This window comes from Lissotriton helveticus, chromosome 7 (assembly GCF_964261635.1).
Source record: "Lissotriton helveticus chromosome 7, aLisHel1.1, whole genome shotgun sequence".
In the NCBI taxonomy this organism is placed as follows: domain Eukaryota; kingdom Metazoa; phylum Chordata; class Amphibia; order Caudata; family Salamandridae; genus Lissotriton; species Lissotriton helveticus.
In genome coordinates, this window is record NC_136068.1 from 976,803,225 (window position 1) to 976,825,053 (window position 21,829).

At 45.5% G+C, this 21,829-nt stretch overlaps 1 protein-coding gene across 4 annotated transcripts in view; it reads left to right on the plus strand.

Moving 5' to 3' along the window:
* The window catches only part of SLC6A7 (solute carrier family 6 member 7), a 454,425-nt gene that overhangs the window by 28,995 nt on the left and 403,601 nt on the right, over nt 1-21,829 (plus strand). The window lies entirely within an intron of this gene.

A 21,829-nucleotide genomic window follows, 5' to 3' on the forward strand; every position in this document is an offset into this window, starting at 1 on the left:
ACAAGTCTATTTAGGTCAATGTGTGCCAAAAAGGCGTTTCCTGGTACACAGCATACCCCAGGACTGAACTATCCTGTTTAATACCTACGTGGTCCTCCTGGTAGGGGTAATTGCTGCCTATTGCCTGGGATGTCAGATGTACTCCATTGACACACAAATCCTATTGCATGAATGTTCCCCTTAAACTCCTAACATCTCAGAATAATCAGAAGCCATTACATCAGGATGCCTAATGCTATTTGCGCTTAAATACAAGACAAAAGTGAGACTGTGTAACCGGCACTGGTCCATCTACACAGTGTATGTTAGACTGGCCTACTGAACCTGTAATGTCCGTGCCGAATGTAAGAGCCACCATTGACTCTGACATTTGTTTTGCCCCTCGGATGCTATCACTGAGGTGGCTCACTGTAACGATTGAAAGCAGCGCAAGAATTCGCATGCGCCACTAACCTGAGTCCAATGCCCAGCAGGGACGACTGGATGACTGTCCTCGCCACCTCCCACTGCACGTCACCCAACAATGGAACGATCATCGCTATTAGAGCGCGCACAGCCGGAGGCCGCAAGGGAAAAAGGTGGAGGGATGTGGGTGTCTTCTGATCTCTTCAGTTCGGGTTCTAGGGTCAGCGGCTTTACTGGGAAGACCTCCCTGGAGGTGGGTGAGAAGACAGAGAGAGGATCATGTAATTCTGTACTGCCTCGAATATTCCCACTTCCCCAGTGTTCCGGGACTTACCACTGTCGTGAATGGATACTCCGTAAAAGAAGTCTGGAGGTTATACTGTTGCAGGTATGTCTGCTCCACAGGTGTCGAAAAGTTAATTCACTTTCCAACCAGTATCCAGCAAGGAAAATCTGAGGATTGTTACTCTCCACGGTAAGTATGTTATACAAGGTAAGGATTGTAGAAAGACCCAAAATACACCTTTTGGGGTAAGTATAGCAGTAGCTTTTCTGCAGGCTCAATCACGCCTGTATACTAGGATTCCGATAGATAACAACTGAGAATGGTGCGAACTGCACAAGTAACAATATCCAGGCTTTGAAACGGATGCAAAAGAAAAAGGTAGCGGAAGAGAGCGAGCCCGCTCTCCTCGATGTTTCCCAAACAAGCGCTGCTCTGTTGTACTCACAGGGACGCGCTGGGGATCTGTTGATCTGATCACGCAGGCACTTCGTCGTCGCGGCGGGTGTTTGCTCTGCTGACCACGCAGGCACTTCGTCGTCGCGGCGGGTGTTTGCTCTGCTGACCACGCAGGCACTTCGTCGTCGCGGCGGGTGTTTGCTCTGCTGACCACGCAGGCACTTCGTCGTCGCGGCGGGTGTCTTCAATCTTGACAAATAGGCTAGTCACAAATCTCCACGGCAGGACTCCAGATGCACAAACAAACATGGAACAAACCAGGAACAGGATTGACAAGCCCCGTTTTGTTCCAGGGGTGGAGCTTAAGTAAGTTCTTCCCATTGTGCCTGCTCCCAGCGCCGCTTGGCCTTCTGGGACTGGTAGTTTTTCCGTAGATGACCTAAAACATGATGTCTGCGGCAACTTGCCGCTCTGCCAAGGGTGATCGCTACAGAACCCCCTCCCGAGGACTGCCGTCCCGGCGGTCGTCCTGGCTTACCTGGGTAGCGTTCATGAAAAAGCGCAACCAAATCAGGACAGTGCAAGTGATCCACAGGTTCCCATGAGCGGTCTTCGGGACCGTAGCCTTTCCACTCGACTAAATATTGGACCGACCCCGTACTATACGGGAATCCAAGATGGACCCTACTTCATACTCCTCCTGCCCTTCCACTTCCACAGGACCAGGGCGCTCTGGCAACCGGACGCTAGGTAGGCAAGGCCGTAGAAGTGAGACGTGAAAAACCGGATGTATGGACCAAGACACGGGCAAGGAGAGTTTCACGGCCACAGTATTTATCACCTCGCAGATACCATACGGACCTATATATTTAGGTTTCAATTTGTTCACTCCTCTCAGGTGTAGGTTACGAGTAGAAAGCCAGACTTTATCGCCTACCTTATATTCGGGTTCCTGGGACCTTCGTTTGTCAGCAAATGTTTTCTGGGCGTCCTGAGCCTTTTTCAAATTGTTCCGAGCCTCTATCAAGACTGCCCGGAGATGAGCGTGGTGTTCCTGGATGGTGGGAACTAGGGAAGTAACAGGCCACTCAAAGGGAAGCATGTTCGGGTGGAATCCGTTCAGACAGAAAAAAGGAGAACATCCCAGAGTGGAGTGTACTGCATTATTGTATGCAAATTCCGCCAACCATAAAAGGGTGGTCCAGTCGGTGGCGTTTTGTAAGGTGAAACAGCGTAGGTATTGCTCTAGGGTTTGGTTCAACCGTTCCGTCTTACCATCCGTTTGCGGATGGTAGCTGGATGATAGGCGAGCGTCTATCTGTAGGATGGTACATAGCGCCTTCCAAAAATGAGAGGTGAATTGTGTACCCCGATCACCACACTCGGTAGCCCATGCAGACGTACAATATTTTGCAAGAATACTTTTGCTAATTCTCCGGAAGTAGGTAAACCCGGTAGGGAGATGAAGTGTCCCATCTTGGTGAGATAATCCACCACCACTAAGATGACTGTTTGTTTCTCACAGGGAGGCATTTCTACTATAAAATCCATGGACAAGGTATGCCAGGGTTTGGACGGAATAGGTAAAGGGTGCAACAATCCTGCTGGTTTAGCATGACAAGATTTTCCTTGCGCACAAACCGCACAGTTTTTCACGTATTCCTTCACATCAGTCCGGATACTGGGCCACCAAAAGGACCGTTCCACAGTAGCGATTGTTTTGTATACCCCCATGTGTCCTCCCAGTACTGAGTCATGGGCCCATTTCATCACCTTGTTTTGCAGCTCAATTTGGGGAATTAACAAAGCATGGTGATGGTACGCTAATTGATCCTTTTCACAGCGATGATCTGGCTCTTTAAGGACCCATGCGGGTATGTCAAGGTCAGTGAGGGCGATTTTGACGTCCTCAAGAAAGTCGTCTGAGGTGATCAAAGCAATGGAGGCCTCGGCGTTCTCGATGCCCTGAAGTATAGAAGGTCTCAATGTGTCATCCTCCCCCAATCGAGAGAGAGCATCTGCCTTACCATTACGAGTTCCGGGTCTATATCTGATAACGAAGTCGAAGTCGGAAAAGAAAAGGGTCCATCTCAACTGACGAGGCGTCAAGGCCTTTGCTGTTTTCAAAAACAGGAGATTGCGATGATCCGTAATGATCTCCACGGTATGCACGGCCCCATGGAGGTAATGTCTCCACTCCTCACATGCTCTTTTAATGGCCAGGAGCTCCTTGTCCGTAATGGTATAGTTTATTTCACAAGGAGTGAGCTTCTTTGAATAAAATGCCACTGGATGAAGCTGTCCGGTGGTAGGGTGACGCTGTGACAGTATTCCGCCAAGAGCATATTGGGAGGCATCCGTTTCGAGAATGAAAGGCAGTTGGGGGTCTGGATGCCGAAGGATAGGTGCTTGAGTAAACCTCTCCTTGAGGGTTTGAAAAGCCTTTTCTGCTTCTGCCCCCCATCTGAACAAAACATTTTTCCGCAAGAGGGACGTGATTGGATGTATTATCTTGGAAAAATCCTGAACAAAGCGCCTATAATAATTGGCAAAGCCAAGAAAGCTTTGAACGGATTTGACAGTCTGCGGTGTTTTCCAAGTGAGAATGGCCTCGACCTTTCTCATGTCCATCCTAAATCCTTGGGCATCGATCACATAGCCCAGAAACGCCACCTGTTGGACGTGGAAAAGGCATTTCTCAAGTTTGGCATACAAAGAGTTTCGTTGCAGCCTCTCCAATACTTCCTTGACATGTGTGATGTGCTCCGGGAGAGTGGCAGAATAAACCAGAATGTCGTCGATGTAGACGATACAAAAAGACTCCAAACACCCCCGCAACACCTCATCCATGAAGAACTGGAAGGCGGCAGGGGCGTTACAGAGGCCAAACGGCATCACTCGATATTCATATAGGCCAAATTTGGTTCTGAATGCCGTTTTCCACTCATCCCCGGTTTTTACTCTCACAAGATGGTATGCCCCTCGAAGGTCGAGTTTGGTGAAGTACTGTGCCCCTTTGAGTTGGTCCATTAAAACGGGAATCAAGGGCAATGGATAACGATTTTTAATCGTCACCCTGTTGATGGCTCGGTAGTCTATACATGGACGCAACTCTTCACAATCCTTCTTGGGGATAAAAAACATAGGCGAAGACACAGGGGAAGTGGAGTGTCTGATGAACCCAGTGGCCAAATTGTCGTCGATATAGGTTTTTAGATACTGTGTCTCCTTTTCAGTCAAGGCATACACTCTGCTGCAGGGGAGATCCGCACCTGGAACAAGGTCCACACGGCAATCATATGCCCTATGTGGAGGCAGATGAGTAGCTTTTTTCTTATCAAACAAAGAGGCGAATTCGTGGTACTCAGCCGGTAAGACCGTGGCACAGCAGAACCTGTCGACTGAGCAGGCCCCAGCTAAGTAAGAGGCAGGCGAGGGTTCGGAGACACTGTAGAGTATTTCCCTGTTCTGACAATGATCGTGGCAGTATTTGGATGTCATCCTTACCGTGCGAGTTCACCAGCATACGGAGGGGTCATGTAAGGTAAGCCAGGGCATGCCTAGAATGAGCCGGAATTGAGGGGCGTCTATGAGGTCGAATTGGATGTATTCATAGTGATTGGCTCCGTATTGCATTAACAATGCCAGGGTATGCTGAGTCACAGGTCCTGACGACAGGGCTGTGCCATCCACTGCCTTGACCATCTCGGGCGTTGTTTTCTTGTCGCAGGGGATACCCATTTTCCTTGCATAAGCTTGATCAATATAGTTCCCTGTGGCCCCCGAATCCAGCAGGGTGTCAACCTGGAAAGGTTTCTGTTTTATCACCTGTAGGGACACCTTAATATTCATGTGCGCAACTGCAGGGTGAAGGGTGTTAGCTACAGAAGGGGAGACCGGAGTGGACTGGAGTCTTGAATCAGTGGTCTCTTTCTGATCCAAGACCATCAGTTTTCCGACGGCTCCTCCATCCTCAAGGTGGCCTGTGCTCTAGGAAAGGTGTTCTTCCTGGATGCAGAGGCCCGAGCTCTACATTCATTAACAAAATGTCCGCTTTTACCGCAATACATACATAGTTTGAGTCTTCTTCTCCGGTCCCTTTCTTCTCTGGTAAGGGGGCCCCGGATTCCTCCAATTTGCATGGGTTCTGGCCCCTCTTGGGGTTTGACTTTTTCCTCACCCGTTTGTCGGGGTCTGACCAGAGGATAGGAGTACCTAGAGTCCCCTCTGCTCCGATCCCCTCTCCGCTCCAACAATCTATGGTCCAGTTGTACTGTTAAATCAATAAGTTCTTCACATGTAGAAGGCAATTGCACCACCTGTGCTAATACGTCCTTCAATTCCCCCTGAAGGCCCTGATAGAACAGAGAGATCCGTTTCTGAGCCGGCCAGTCTGTCTCTACGATGAGACGATTGAAAGTCGTGATATAAGATAATAGATCCTGTGATCCTTGGCGTAAGGTCATCAACTCCCGGTCTAATGATAACATGTGGGACTTTCTGTCGAACAGTTTTCGCAATTCAAGACAGAACTCGGCAAAATTATGTAGTATGGGATCATTCCGTTCCAACAAAGGAATGGTCCAACTGGATGCGTTTCCTCCCATGTAGGACATTACGAAGGCTGTCTTGGATGATTCATCCTGAAAGATTTGAGGCTTACAGAGGAAATGAAGCGACATTGGTTTAGGAAGGTCTCAAACTTTCTGGGGTCTCCGTGAAACCTTTCGGGCGGAGCTAGAGGTATGCCATGGGTCTGCAGTATATGTACCGTGGGGGCGGCGTCCGTGGACGTGGAAGGGGCTGCAAACGTTCCCCCAGGTTGAAATGAAGGAGGAGGGGGCAAGGTAGCAGGCCGAATCAATGGTTTGACACTCGGCTCCTTAAGGGCAAGATCGGACATTTCTCTGCGCAAGTCCGACACTTCCTTGTATAAAGCTTGATTCTCGGCACGAGATGTTTGGACCTCGTTTTGTAACTCCGAGACACTTTCCAACAAGGACGTGAGTATGGTATTGGTATCCATCGTCCAGGCTGGTTAGCGTTCTTGGGCTTGTCAATCTGTAACGATTGAAAGGAGCGCAAGAATTCGCATGCGCCACTAACCTGAGTCCAATGCCCAGCAGGGACGACTGGATGACTGTCCTCGCCACCTCCCACTGCACGTCACCCAACAATGGAACGATCACCGCTATTAGAGCGCGCACAGCCGGAGGCCGCAAGGGAAAAAGGTGGAGGGATGTGGGTGTCTTCTGATCTCTTCAGTTCGGGTTCTAGGGTCAGCTGCTTTACTGGGAAGACCTCCCTGGAGGTGGGTGAGAAGACAGAGAGAGGATCATGTAATTCTGTACTGCCTCGAATATTCCCACTTCCCCAGTGTTCCGGGACTTACCACTGTCGTGAATGGATACTCCGTAAAAGAAGTCTGGAGGTTATACTGTTGCAGGTATGTCTGCTCCACAGGTGTCGAAAAGTTAATTCACTTTCCAACCAGTATCCAGCAAGGAAAATCTGAGGATTGTTACTCTCCACGGTAAGTATGTTATACAAGGTAAGGATTGTAGAAAGACCCAAAATACACCTTTTGGGGTAAGTATAGCAGTAGCTTTTCTGCAGGCTCAATCACGCCTGTATACTAGGATTCCGATAGATAACAACTGAGAATGGTGCGAACTGCACAAGTAACAATATCCAGGCTTTGAAACGGATGCAAAAGAAAAAGGTAGCGGAAGAGAGCGAGCCCGCTCTCCTCGATGTTTCCCAAACAAGCGCTGCTCTGTTGTACTCACAGGGACGCGCTGGGGATCTGTTGATCTGATCACGCAGGCACTTCGTCGTCGCGGCGGGTGTTTGCTCTGCTGACCACGCAGGCACTTCGTCGTCGCGGCGGGTGTTTGCTCTGCTGACCACGCAGGCACTTCGTCGTCGCGGCGGGTGTCTTCAATCTTGACAAATAGGCTAGTCACGAATCTCCATGGCAGGACTCCAGATGCACAAACAAACATGGAACAAACCAGGAACAGGATTGACAAGCCCCGTTTTGTTCCAGGGGTGGAGCTTAAGTAAGTTCTTCCCATTGTGCCTGCTCCCAGCGCCGCTTGGCCTTCTGGGACTGGTAGTTTTTCCGTAGATGACCTAAAACATGATGTCTGCGGCAACTTGCCGCTCTGCCAAGGGCGATCGCTACACTCACTCACATAATTGACCTAATGCAAACTGCTGTATGTCCGAGGCTTTTCCATCCATGGCAATTTCGCTCAATATTTCTCAACATTTCAAGGGTAAACTCTAGGCACTCTAGGATAGATCTATTTGAATACTATTTGTTTGCAAAAATATGAGCATGTATCTAGTGATTGATGAAAACTTGGTTGGCCCTTATAGACTGAGTAATTTATAACTTCTTATACTTAACAGGCTGATGGAAAGTTTGGCCTAGAGGTTGCTCCATTGCAAGGGCAATAGAGTACCCTTTCTGCACACTTATGAATTTAGATGTAGGCAGATGACAGTATGTTGAAGAGTGAGCCTATTCTGGCTGCATCATTGACATACTCATCTGACTGCCCCTTGGAATACAGTGTGTCGGAGGTAAGCCATCCGAGCATCCTCCCAATTTAGAGTGGATGGTCAGGTGGCTTTTTATTGCTGTCCATCACTAACAGGTAGAACCTGGCGCTGAGGGACAGTACAAAAATATATATATATCAACACCCTATGGGAGAAAACTCCCATGGTATGGGGGGTCATTACTTTTACTTAAAAAAATTTTACTCACACCTTGTGGGTTAATTTTTCAAAAAATTAAAACTTTGTAAACGTTTGACAGCCATCCATCATGTATGAAGGAGTCGTCGGTCAATTTTTTACAAAATTGACAGGAACCACCATGATGGATGTTCCTGCTGTTAAGAAATGTCTGCGGGCCGTGACTGGAGCGGAATAATTTACTCCATCGCCCTGACAGACATAACTCAATCCTCCAAATTCTACATCAGGCTCTAAGCTTCTCTGATACACTCTGGAGCTCCTGTTTTAACTACTTGTTTTAATAATTGTGTATTGTTTTTGTATAGTTCTGTTTTGATAGTGCGTGAAAGCCGGTTAAGCCATAGAATTTACTAACCTACAGATATAAAAAATATACAAAAAGTCAGCAGGTGCTTCCCCTCGCTCTTTGCACATGAATGCCATAACTTATATAAAAGAAGGGTGAACGAGCTTCACTTCTATGCTCAGCAATGAATGATGCTATTGGCAGAGCTATTGCATGTTGTAATCAGCCTAGGCGGTGCCAATATAGCGAGATGTTCTTGCCCATTTATGATTTGAACTTCTCTTCATAGTATATCATATCCAAGTCATGCTCCCAAAGTTAGTACACGCCTGCATTCTCACCATTATATATTTAAATAGATACACACTCTTCTCTGGAAATGTTCAGTAGCAAATTCTGCCATGTCTTGCCAAAACAGAGGTACAGAATACAATTGCCACTGACACCCTGGACTTATGCGCCATATCGCCATCTTTTTAGCCCACTTCAGCAATTGGCTAACTTCGCTTCAAAGTGACAGCATTCCTCTCTTTCACAAGGAAGACATTCACGCACAAAGAAGTTGCTTTGTACCAATTTTTCATTGTTGGTGAGAGGGTGCTGAAGTTTCTACACCATTGTTTTATTAAAAAAAGGCAAAATAAAACCAGCATTGAAAAAACCAACGGCTGTCAGCCAATGCCAGACCGATTGGAGCTGTCAATGCTTGTCCTTGTAGAGCTTCCTACCCCCAGGGAGGTAATTGAGATGATTCAGCAACATGTCTAGTAAGATGAAAGTGGGACAGGGATGCCTGTTGGTTGTGGGAGCTTGGAGAGCTTCGTATCAGAGGTGAGAGAGGTATCCTTTGAAGGCATACATCTCTAGGTTTTGTCTGAAATCTGGGACTGGTTTTTGGTTACTGACGCCACATCACAACATTCTACAACCCGCAAAAAATGGAGACAGAGCCACAATTTATAGGCAATAATCTACATTCAAATGTATGTGTAGATCATTTCCTGAGATTTTAACTCAATGCATAATTGTAACTCCTTATTAACTCTTACTATTTATGGCAGTTAAGCAGTACTTTAGGCTGATAAACTTTCTCAGTGGGTGCATGTATCTAATGGAGTTTTCAATGTCACTTGAAGGTCACAGGTTTGTCCTCCCTCCTGCTGATCTGGATAAAAATAGTTCCTAAGTGTTGGGTGGTAATTAAGGCCTATTATCCATAGCTCGACACCCGAAAAATGGTAGTGCATGCTGTCAAAGTGTAATTATTAATATATGTGGTACCAACGTGAGGTAAGCATTTTCCTACTTTAGGCCCAGTTTTATCTCCAAACCATAACCCATCATGCGGGTAACTACTATTGATTTCCGGAGTTAATGGGGAACCTACTCAACGATGGAACAATTGAACATCATGGCTAATCACTGCGGTTGGAAGGAGAGAGGTCAGTCAGTGCTCCAAGATGTTTTGCAGTGTAAGCAGCACTACTTTCAGCTCAATTCATTGGATTTAAGTCCAGGTTGGATGAATTGTTCACATCACATTAGCCAATACTGAGCTTTTGGAAGACGTAGACAACATCTTTAGAGTACTGAATTGAGTTATGGAGACCTCACAAGGAGGATGCTGGGTCCAGTTCTGGACGCCCAGTCTGGAATCCTGCACGTTCTGGAGACCTTACTTGGGGGATGGTTGTGTCCAGTTCTGGACACCATACATACCTGTAGTACTGTTTTCAGTTCTATAGACCTCACATGAAGAAAGCGGTGCCTAGTTCTGGAGTCCCTATCCGAAGTACTATATTCAGTTTTGGGGGGTTTGGAGTGAGTGTTATCGGCTGATAGAAATGGGTGAGGAAAAGGTCCGTCTGTATTACTTGGAAGATGAGGAGGAGTGAAGAACCGGGGTTTAACCCAGCGGCGTCAGGGGCACGCCTAAGATCTTCGAGTTCACCTGTCTTGGTATTCAAAGACACGGAATACTTCTGGATGGCGTCAGACACCAAGTTTATTAGCTGCAGCTAGTAACAGTGATCCTAGAAATACATCACGGTGTAAATTCTCAGGAGACTGCTCATTTTTCTACGGCGAGACGTCTCCTTTTATACCCATTATTCACATTATAAATGTACACCCACTGCACAAAATTCTAGCCAATAAGATACATTTTCAAACAAAGTATCACATAGCAAAAACTCAATCTACAGTATCCAACCCAAAAGTTAATTATTAGGAATGTCCCAAATTCAATCTACACAAGCCGGACAAACCTATAATTGAAAGCATAACCCATGTAATGAAGAAACAAAAAAAAGAAACAGTAACAGATGCTGAACAAGATAATGCATGTGCAAGTAAACTAAAAAGTTAACGATGTCCTGAACATTGATTGGCAATCTCAGACAAAGATCGATCAGGGAAATTGGCGTTGCGAGGTCAGTTTCAGGTGAAGAGGTCAGTTTCTTACAGTTCATTTCAGAGTCAAAAAGAAACCTAGTTAATGTATACATGAACTAAGAAGGCCAGGCCACTTTGTTCGCCAGGCTACCTTTACAAGCCTACGTGAGGGCAACACAAAATGGTGGCACAGACCAAAATGGAGTCGGACTCGAGAATTACCGAACCCCAGATCCTCCTTTTGCCATTACGTAGGCAATAACCTAAGACTCATGTTAATCTGAATCTAGGTCTATATCGATATTCATTAGATCATCAAAGTGTTGCTGTAGCATCATTTTATTATTCTCTACTTCTCTCGGGACAGATCTCCGAACACACATAGTAGCAAAAAGACTACAAACGGCGGGACCACACTGGATGCAAAGACAACAAGAGAAAAGGATGGCTAAAACCATACCAAGGAATGTCGGAATCTTCCATCCCCATTTGGACAGCAGTCCCCAAAACCATCCCGTCAATGACAAGTCTCCTTCGTCTACATGGATAGACTCAGATCTTATGCAACCTAGAGATGGCTTGGTACACTGTAGGGGCATTATCTGATATGTACACACAGCAACTGGATCCAATCAATTTACATACTCCTCTTCGATCTGCAAGTATGATGTCTAATACCATACGATTCTGCAAAGTCATAAGGCGGTCCGCTGGAAGCTCAGCTGTAACATTACTAAGAGCACCTGCTGTCTCATTAATAGTAGCTTCAACAACGCGGACAAGCTGTCGAATATGCCTACTATTGATCATAGGACCCCAAAAGGGCAGGAAGCCCTTGAAGAAATCTCCTTCTTCGTGTGCTGCAGTATCTTCCTTATTGAAGACACCTCTACCATATCTCGATAGTCTGAAGCAGTAGTGTATGTAGGGGGAAGAAAAAACGCCACATAACATGTTCCTGAAAAATCAGGTGGCAACCATGTGTAGGCTCTGTCATGACAAACAAAATATGTGCCTTTAGCGGGCACAAACGGTGGAGAAGTCCGGGATGAATAGACATAGGTTTGAGCACACACACTCTTACCTAGCTGAGTTTTCGGATTCCGACCAGTACCTTGCAAACAAAAATGGCCTCGGTGGGGTACAATCCAAATAGGGGGAGACCTTTTTCGTCTCTACTTCTCTGTCAAGCTGGTACTATATCCAGTCACGTTCCAACCAACACAAGCCTGCACCTCATCCTTAGGGATAGCATTATATGCATCAATATCTCGGATCATAGCTACTATTCCCCTTATCAAGGCACTATTGCTGGAGTTATCTTTAAGGGAACGTAACAGGCGTACCTCATTTGCATAGATAAACATGGTCTGTAAAGCCCACACAGACCCATTAAAAGAAAAAGGCAAAACCAAATATGGCATACCTTTATCTGTCGTGTGAGGCATTAGACCACAAACCCAACAATTAGTGGTATTTACTACTAACTGATGCTGATGCAACAACTGTATGAACGAGTTGTTGACAAATTCTGATCTCCTTGTTTGTTCATGTTCAGGCAACATATAAAACTGGTGCAAAGAAACAGTAGTGAAAGAAAGCATAGGTTGGGAGGTGGGTGCAGATGTCTGTTGTGTAACATAGACAATCCAACCCACACAAGCTAATGTGATACTTAAAAACATCAAAAAGCACAATATTATAAAACATTTGCTATATATCAATGTACAAAATCTTGTCTTAAGATCTATTCTCTCAACATCTCTTTCAGTTACAACAGACGCCATCCTCTAACGTGCTGCTCGCGGCAATTTTCCTGCTTCACTCTAGTGTGCGTCCAGGCGTCCTAGACGTCCCTAGAACCGCAGACCTTTCGTCAATACCCGGGCCACCCCTTAAGTCTTATACCGCGACCCTGCAGCTGAACCCGGATGGTGGCTCAAAAAAGAAATAGAAAAATAGTCTCTTGTCTGAAAGAGTCTAATTCACAAACCAATTCTGATTTTATTTGTCCTTTTTAGACCTTAAGTTGTAGCGTTCTTTACCAGGCACAGTTTGATCCTTAAATAGTGTCTCTGGATGCGCAGTATCAAATCTCAAACACGGTGGCACAGCTTCTTGCAAGACTTCATTATCCGCACGTTCTGACTGAGTCCATTCCAGATGTGCATGCCTAAAAGGTACAAATCTTGGAACCCTTTCACTCTCGGAATCGGCAACACCTTCCCGGACCCACTTATCGTACGGTAAGGGCAAAGGTATCTTCTTGCAATGGGTACCATGTACCCAGTTTTTCCTGCCGAACACCTTAATAGCAGTCTGAGTTGATAACAGGACTTGGTATGGACCGGTCCATCTTGGTTCCAAGTTCTTTGACCTCTGGAAATTCCTGGTTAGAATCCAGTCGCCAGGTAGAATCGTGTGGCCTGTGTCTACAGAAACTGAAGGCAAAGTGTCATGGACCTGTTGGTGAAGAACACGCAATTTAGCAGTCAAATCATGTAAGTAGTTAACCAACATAGGGTACTCGATATCACAGTACTTCTTAGGCCTCGGCACACCCCAGACATTCCCCGAGCGTCCAAAAACAATCTCGTATGGGCTAAGTCCCATGCGAGAATGTACTGTCGTTCTCGTGGACAAAAGTGCCAATGGTAAGGCATCGGGCCATGTAAGACCAGAGCTCGCTTGCACCTTGGCCAACTTCAGCTGCAGAGTGCCATTATAGCACTCGACCAGACCTGCTGACTGTGGGTGATTCGCAGCGTGAAATTTCTGTTTAATACCCAGACCCGCACATACTTTCTTCATAATCTGACCCACAAATTCACTTCCATTATCACTCCATACCATCCTCGGCAAGCCATATCTGGGAAAAAATTCTTTGAGCAAAACCTTGGCTGTAGACAAGGCAGTATTATTCTTTCGGGGGTAGGCCTCTATCCATCTGGAAAAGGCACAAACAACCACAAGTACATACTTCAAGTTATTGCATCTTTCCATATGAATGTAGTCTATCTGCAGCACCTCGAATGGATACGTTGGAGGAGCAAAATGACCCGCTGGAGTTGGGGTTCCCTTTCCAGGATTATGCATCAAGCAAATCATGCAGTGTTTAACCAAATTCTCAGCACACTAAGGAATTCCACCATTCTGCCATACCGGAGCAAACAACTAACATATCCCTTTTGAACTAATGTGAGCCAGCCCATGAGCCATAGTAACCACCGGGAGCACATATGCATCCGGCAACAACCATCGCCGGTGCTCTGACAACTCAACCCCACAGCCTGTCGAATCCAACATTCCCGTTCTCTCTCTCCACATACTCAATTCTTTCTCAGTAGCTTCTGCCTGAATCATCTTCACACTTTCTGTTGTATCTTCACACATTCCTCCTTCCACAACCCATCTGGCAGGACCTGCAACATACATCCGACTCGTCACATCTTTCGCTGTTTCTCTCGCTACTTCATCGGCAAACGCATTCCCTCGACCCACATCATCCGTAACCTTCTTATGCGCACTACACTTTACTATCGCAATTTGGGTCGGCAAAGTAAGTGATTCAAGAAGTTCACTCACTAATTGTTCATGCTGAATTTTCGTACCATGGGAAGTAAGAAATCCTCTCTCTTTCCACAAACGACCAAAACTGTGAGCCACGCCAAATGCATATTGGCTGTCAGTAAAAACATTCACTCTCTTTCCTTTTGACAACACACACGCTCTAGTCAATGCTATTAACTCCGCTGCCTGTGCTGAATTCTGTGCAATACGTGCTGTTTCAACAATCGTGTGCAAAGTTGTGACAGCATATGCTGCGGTCGTCTCTCCATTCGGAAGCTTAAAGCACGAACCATCTACCCATAGGGTACCATCAGGTTTCGAAAGAGGAGTATCTTTCAGATCAACTCTACCCTTCGTTTCCTCCTCTGTCCGGAGAAAACAGTCATGCTGTTCCTGAACATCTGTCTCTACAAAAATTGGCAACAATGTAGCTGCATTCAATGTGTTGCACCGCTTGATGTGCACATGGCTAGCCAAAAGCGTCAACTCATAACCTGACAAACGTGCACTGGTAAGATGTTGAGTCTTTGTTTTGTTCAATAGGGTATCCACTGCATGTGGAACCATCACAATCAATGTATTATCCAATACCAAACCAGCAGACTGTCGTATAGAAACAGCCACTGCTGCTGTAGCTCTTAGACAACTAGGCAACACCCTAGCTATCGGATCTAAAGTGGCTGAAAAATTTGCACATGGGCGCTGCTTGTCTCCAAATTGTTGCGTCAACAGTGACAACGCACAACCTTCTCTCTCGTGTACATAAAGTGTAAAAGGTTTACTATAGTCAGGGGTACCCAACACCGGAGCAGAACACAATACATCACGCAATTCAGAAAAACTCTTCTGACATTCGTCGGACCAAGGAAGAGGGTGTGGTGTGTCCTTAAGAGTAAGTGCCAACAAAGGTTTCGCTAGCAAAGAAAAATTCGGAAGCCACTGTCTACAATACAAGGTGATACCTAAGAAGGCACGCACCTCTCTCTGTGTGCATGGCACTGTCATTTGGGCAATCGGTTGAATACGCTCTGGGGTAAATCGTCTTCCCTCCTTCGACAAGAGATGACCTAAGTAGGTCACTTCTTGTCGGCAATACTGCAACTTCGCAGGTGACACTTTATGATGAAGGTCAGACAGGTGTTGCAACAAAGAAAGAGGATCCTCTTTACAAATCTCTTCATCATCAGCAGTAACCAACAGATCATCAACATACTGGATAAGAGTAGCACCAGAAGGCAATGCAAAAGTATCAAGCTGAGTTTTCAAAGCCTGACTATAAATGGAGGGACTCTCACAATAACCTTGAGGAGCGCGTTTAAACCGGAAACTGCGGCCTCCTAAAGAGAAGCCAAAAATATCCCTACTTTCCTCAGCAATCGGAATACTGAAGAAAGCGTTCTTCAGATCAATAACAGAAAACCAAGCAGGGATCATAGTCAATAAAGCAGTAATGTCTGGGACAACAGGAAACTGTGGCACAACAATCTTATTGACCTCTCGAAGGTTGATCACAAACCGATACACAGGTGGCTGAGAAGAGTCAGTACGCTTAAGGACAGGCAGAACAGGACTATTACACACATTACCTCTCGTTTCTTCAACCACACCTTTCTCAACCAAATCATAGATAATCGCTAAAAGAGCTCTTTCGCCATCACTGGAAATTTTGTACTGAGGAATGCGAGGTAATTTAGCATTCGACTTAAGGGTAACAACGTAGGGTGTAATCTGCAAGAGACTAACATCATTAGGACCTGTAGCCCAAAGTGTATCAGGGAGAGAACGCAGTTCCAGTGGAAGGCGATCCTTAGACAGATACATCGGGGAAATCACTTTCTTACCCACTGTAAGATGTACTCCCAAAGGAGAACAATGTAATGTTGCATGCAATCTTTTCAACAAGTCCAAACCCAACAAATTCTCGCCACAGCCAGTCGTTAGAATAAGGGGAGCCTCCAATTCACAAGGACCAATAGAAAGGGGCAAAGGAAAAGAAACCGGGTTACGAACTGGGGCGCCAGAAAATCCTACCGAAACATTAGTCAAGCCAGACAAGGGCCCGCCAGGGAGTTTAGAGTGCATGATAGAACTCTTTGCTGCACCAGTATCCAAAAGAAAAGGTTCTGCCACTCCTGATGTAATCACTTCAACATAAGGTCCACTCTGGTCTACTGGAACAGACACTACTCCCTCCCTTTGTCCACGGCTGTCCTAACTATCATTAAAACCAGCACTCTCACTTCCAACAAAATAATCATCAGTGTAGTACCGAGCGGACTGGACGGTCGGAACATTCTGTTGGTCAAAATAATTTATAGAATTCTGAGGGGAAAAGGAACGTTCATTCTGGGGAAACGTACCACGTCCCCTACCCCTAGGTACCTCTCAGACCAGACATACCATTCGCACGCTGAAGCAAGATCGGGCAACTATTCTTGAAGTGACCTTCCTCTTTACAATAAGCACACTGATTAGGGCCTAGCGGGAGTCGCGAAGCAAAAGACTCAGGCTTCTGCAACAGTTTCTGAAACTGTGGGGGTTGCTAAAACTGACGCTGATTAGGGCGAGGCGGATAAGCCTACTGCAGAAGAACTTTCATTTTTAATTCTCTAGTCTTCTTCTCTACTTTATCCTTCTCATCTTTATCTCTATTCTCATAGTATTGTGCAGTAGCCAATATCTGGGCCGAAGAAGAAACAGCCCATGAACTCTCAGAGTCCTTTAACTTATTAGAAAGTTCAGGAAGTAAATTAAAAACAAACTTATCTACAAACAACCTCTGACCACCTTCTGTACTCATGTCCTAACAGCTATGATCAATGAATGTTACCTCAAACCTAGTGAAGAAATCAGACACACTCCCATCTTTCTTTTGTTTGCATGCTGCTAACTTGTCCCAATTCACCCGCAAAGGAGGCATCATAGTTTTCATTAAATTAATAATCCTACCGAGTAGTTCTGCAACTAAGGGTTCAGGTTTGGCACCTCCTAACTGCCGACCATCTGCAGCAGTAATATTAATCCATGTATCTCCTAACTCTGGCACGTGATCCCCGTGACGGATCTTCGCCCACAAGGGTTGAGGAACTACATTACCCATCAACATATCTATGTCAGCTAAATTCATAACACACGCATCAACTGTCTGAAACAACTCCTTGTAATAACCAGCAGGATTTTTACGGGGGTCAGGCAAGGTCTGCTCAAGAGCCAGGACCTCAGCTCTCTTCCAAGGGACATGCACCCACCACTCGCTGAAAATGAGCCGGTGCAGCCGCAATACCATGAGTGGCATTAGCCACAACTGCCTCTCTCCATACAGGTGGAACTTCTCTCATAGGATACTGCTTCACTTTTCTCCCAACAGAAGGGTCAGGTTTGAACAATAACTGAGGTGGAAGTCTAGACCTAAAAGTGAGTAGTGTCTCTACCGCTTCCTCGACATCGGAACCCACTATCGTTCCTTTAGCAAATTCAGACTGAACATTAATCAATTCCAGTGGAATTGAACCCAACTCATTATCTTCCCACTCCTGACGAAGGAAGGTACACATGACATCAAAAACATACCTTTGTTTTGGTGCCTCCCACTGTAGGAAGATATACATAACCACTCGTGGACCGTACTTGGAGGCATTTGAAACCCATCTACGAGCAAGGAGATCTAACACTGCCCGCTCTTCGGGACCAGGAAGCTGACTACGTCTCTGCTTACGTTCAGAAACAGGGGTCATATTCAGTGACCCAAAGAAAGGAGACAAAGGACTAGTGACAGTCTCAGTCATTCGTTGCCGAGCAGAAGGAGAAGAAGTTGACATGAGGACAGGAGGCAAAGTGTTTTGAGGCAAGAGAGACGTAGAGACAGAAATAAGAGAAGTCGAAGATAAAGGAGTGTAAGACAAAGAAGTTTGAAGCAGGGCTGGTGACAAAGCTGGTGGCCCTGGAGGGGGCTGCGCCACGGGGGGAAGAACCACCTGTGAAGCAACAGATGGCTGAACAACAGCAGGGGGTTGAACGACAACAAGGGGTGCAACAACTGGGGGTAACGGAGGTGCAGTAGCATCCTGCACATAAGGGGGTGGTAATCTCAGTAAATGTGACATCAAAGGATCCTTTTCAGGGTCTTCAGTCGCATTTGAAAGGGGAGGTGGCAAAGCCGGGTAACATTTGTCAATGGCCATGCAATGTTGTCTATCTGACACTTCAATCGCACAATCTTCTTCAGCTTCCTTAAACTGCCTAGCAGCTTGCTTTACCGACATTTTCCTTTCCTTCCTATCTCTCTTAGCTTGCTTAATTTCTCGCTGTTTGGCTTCCTTACGCCAAAGGAGGAAAGAGTCAAACATCGCCGGCCGGGCTTTCTTCTTAAATAGCGCAACTTCTAGGTTATCTGAAACATCTGATTCAAAACTACCATGTTGGGGTCATCATAAAACACCATCTTTCCTTGTATAATGGACCCATACTTCATTAAAGGTAATGGGACCCACACCATGCTTTGAATAGAGCTCATAAGTTGGAGTTCCAATCAGAGGTATCGGACACGAGTCCTCCAATCGGGAATCCTTATTACAACTACAACAAAACCATTTCCTAATTTTGCCAAAACCAGGTATCTTTAGCTCACTGGTCTTGCTTCAAACTTCAAGGGGTTATCAAAAATGATACACTCGTAAATATACGAACCCCTCGGCTTCGACTATTTCAATGGCTGAATCAAAACCAAGAAACAAAACAAAGTCGTGGGAGCGACCCACTTATACTTAACCAAAATGTCTGTCACGCCACCAGAAGACCGTCTAACGTCTCGCCTTACAAATCATCACAAGAGGGTCCAAGACAGGGCGACAGTCAGGGCAGCAGTCCTTCGCAGCCGTCGGAAAGGGGAAGCCTCGCAGAAAAAAACCTTCGGTCCACGTCGACATGCAGGGGTCAATGAAGTGGCGGCCGTCCTCCAGAATTTCCTCACGGGGCTCCTCACAATCTTCGGGCTTGGACCAGCACCGCTGAAGTCGCTCTACGTTGGGCGCCAGTTGAAGAACCGGGGTTTAACCCAGCGGCGTCAGGGGCACGCCGAAGATCTTCGAGTTCACCTGTCTTGGTATTTAAAGACACGGAATACTTCTGGATGGCATCAGAGACCAAGTTTATTAGCTGCAGCTAGTAACAGTGCTCCTAGAAATACATCACGGTGTAAATTCTCAGGAGGCTGCTCATTTTTCTAAGGCGAGACGTCTCTTTTTATACCCAATATTCACATTATAAATGTAGACCCACTGCACAAAATTCTAGCCAATAAGATACATTTTCAAACAAAGTATCATATAGCAAAAACTCAATTTACTGTATCACAACCCAAAAGTTAATTATTAGGAATGTCCCAAATTCAATCTCCACAAGCCGGACAAACCTAATTGAAAGCATAACCCATGTAATGAAGAAACATAAAAAAAGAAACAGTAACAGATGCTGAACAAGATAAGGCATGTGCAAGGAAACTAAAAAGTTAACGATGTCCTGAGCATTGATTGGCAATCTCAGACAAAGATCGATCAGGGAAATTGGCTTTGCGAGGTCAGTTTCAGGTGAAGAGGTCAGTTTCTTACAGTTCATTTCAGAGTCAAAAAGAAACCTAGTTAATGTAGACATGAACTAAGAAGGCAAGGCCACTTTGTTCGCCAGGCTACCTTTACAGGCCTACGTGAGGGTAACACAAAATGGTGGCACAGAACAAAATGGAGGCAGACTCGAGAATTACAGAACCTCAGGAGGTATAGGACTCAGGCATTCACATGCCTGGAAGAATTAATAACTATAGGTTCGGGAAGAGAACATATACAGACCTAGATATAATTACAGAGTGTGGAGATTGGTAATGTGACACTAACATACGTCTGCAGTATGTGGACAAGAGAGCTACCGAAAGGTACATTTACATACCAGAGTAGTATGTATACCCACGGTATATGGGCATGGAAAATATGAAAGAGACATCAGTATATGGGCATGGGAAATATGAAGGAGGCATCTAGATACCTCAGAGGTAAATCTACGGTATTTGGAGCAAGAGGGAATATATGTAACAATCTTGTTCATACAAGAGAAGTATACCTAGGTATAGAGGAGCTGAGAAAAACCTTGACATACCTCAGAAGTATAAACATACTAGAGAGTGAGACTCTTTTGGATTATTGTGAATCCAGAAAGGTAAAAAAAACCACATAAAATAAAAGAGCTAATAAGCCAGAGGCTTCGTCAGATTGCATTCTGTTTAAATGAAAACACCTGGAGTTGGCGCTTTGGACGTATTGTGGACGGTTATATATCATTGCTCCCTCTGGTGTCTCCCTAGTTTCTATCCCTCCAATCACTGTAACCAGTCAGGGACTTCCGCTAATCTCATTAGCTACTCTGCATTCTCATTCCATTTTAGGATAGGGATGTCCTGCAGATGGATTCAGTAGTCTCCTAAATCGCTCCTGCAGCACTTCAAGTTCACATCCACTCGCTGCGTTCTGCTATTTAATAGTTTACTGTCTGCACCTAGAAGTACCTGCCCTTTCTTTTTCATCTTTTGCTCCACTTTCACTTATTTTTTCGTTTGCTATTTAAAGTGATCGAGTTCTTACAGCGAGACTTTGGACACACACTTCCCTTCTGCGCACAGAATGCATATTTCAGGCCACACTCAAATTACATATCCCCTACCCTGTTACACTCTATATTCACTGTACATCATTGTATTTTCAATGCCTATCCCTGCCCCATTTACTTTACCCTGGAAGTTATGGGCTGCACGCTGGACTTTGAGCGGATATTCCCCACACAACCTCCCCAACTTTGTATTGGTAGTTACGAGCACCATACTTTGAAGGGATATTGAGGCACTTAGAATTTTACATCGGAAATTACATGCGCACTTTCAAAAAATGTCCTCGGCCCACAGCGCTTTACACCTTTAGCTACGGGTGGCACATTGACCGTATGTCCTGCTCCACAGTACTTTGCACTGGTAATTACGGGCTGGACCTTGAATGTAAATAAGAAATGTGACATGCCTTGGAGGTGGAAACCTCGGCTTGAAGAACCGGGGTTTAACCCAGCGGCGTCAGGGGCACGCCTAAGATCTTCGAGTTCACCTGTCTTGGTATTCAAAGACACAGAATACTTCTGGATGGCGTCAGAGACCAAGTTTATTAGCTGCAGCTAGTAAAAGTGATCCTAGAAATACATCACGGTGTAAATTCTCAGGAGACTGCTCATTTTACTAAGGCGAGACGTCTCCTTTTATACCCAATATTCACATTATAAATGTACACCCACTGCACAAAATTCTAGCCAATAAGATACATTTTCAAACAAAGTATCACATAGCAAAAACTCAATTTACAGTATCCCAACCCAAAAGTTAATTATTAGGAATGTCCCAAATTCAATCTCCACAAGCCGGACAAACCTATAATTGAAAGCATAACCCATGTAATGAAGAAACATAAAAATAGAAACAGTAACAGATGCTGAACAAGATAAGGCATGTGCAAGGAAACTAAAAAGTTAACGATATCCTGTACATTGATTGGCAATCTCCGACAAAGATTGATCAGGGAAATTGGCTTTGCGAGGTCAGTTTCAGGTGAAGAGGTCAGTTTCTTACAGTTCATTTCAGAGTCAAAAAGAAACCTAGTTAATGTATACATGAACTAAGAAGGCCATGCCACTTT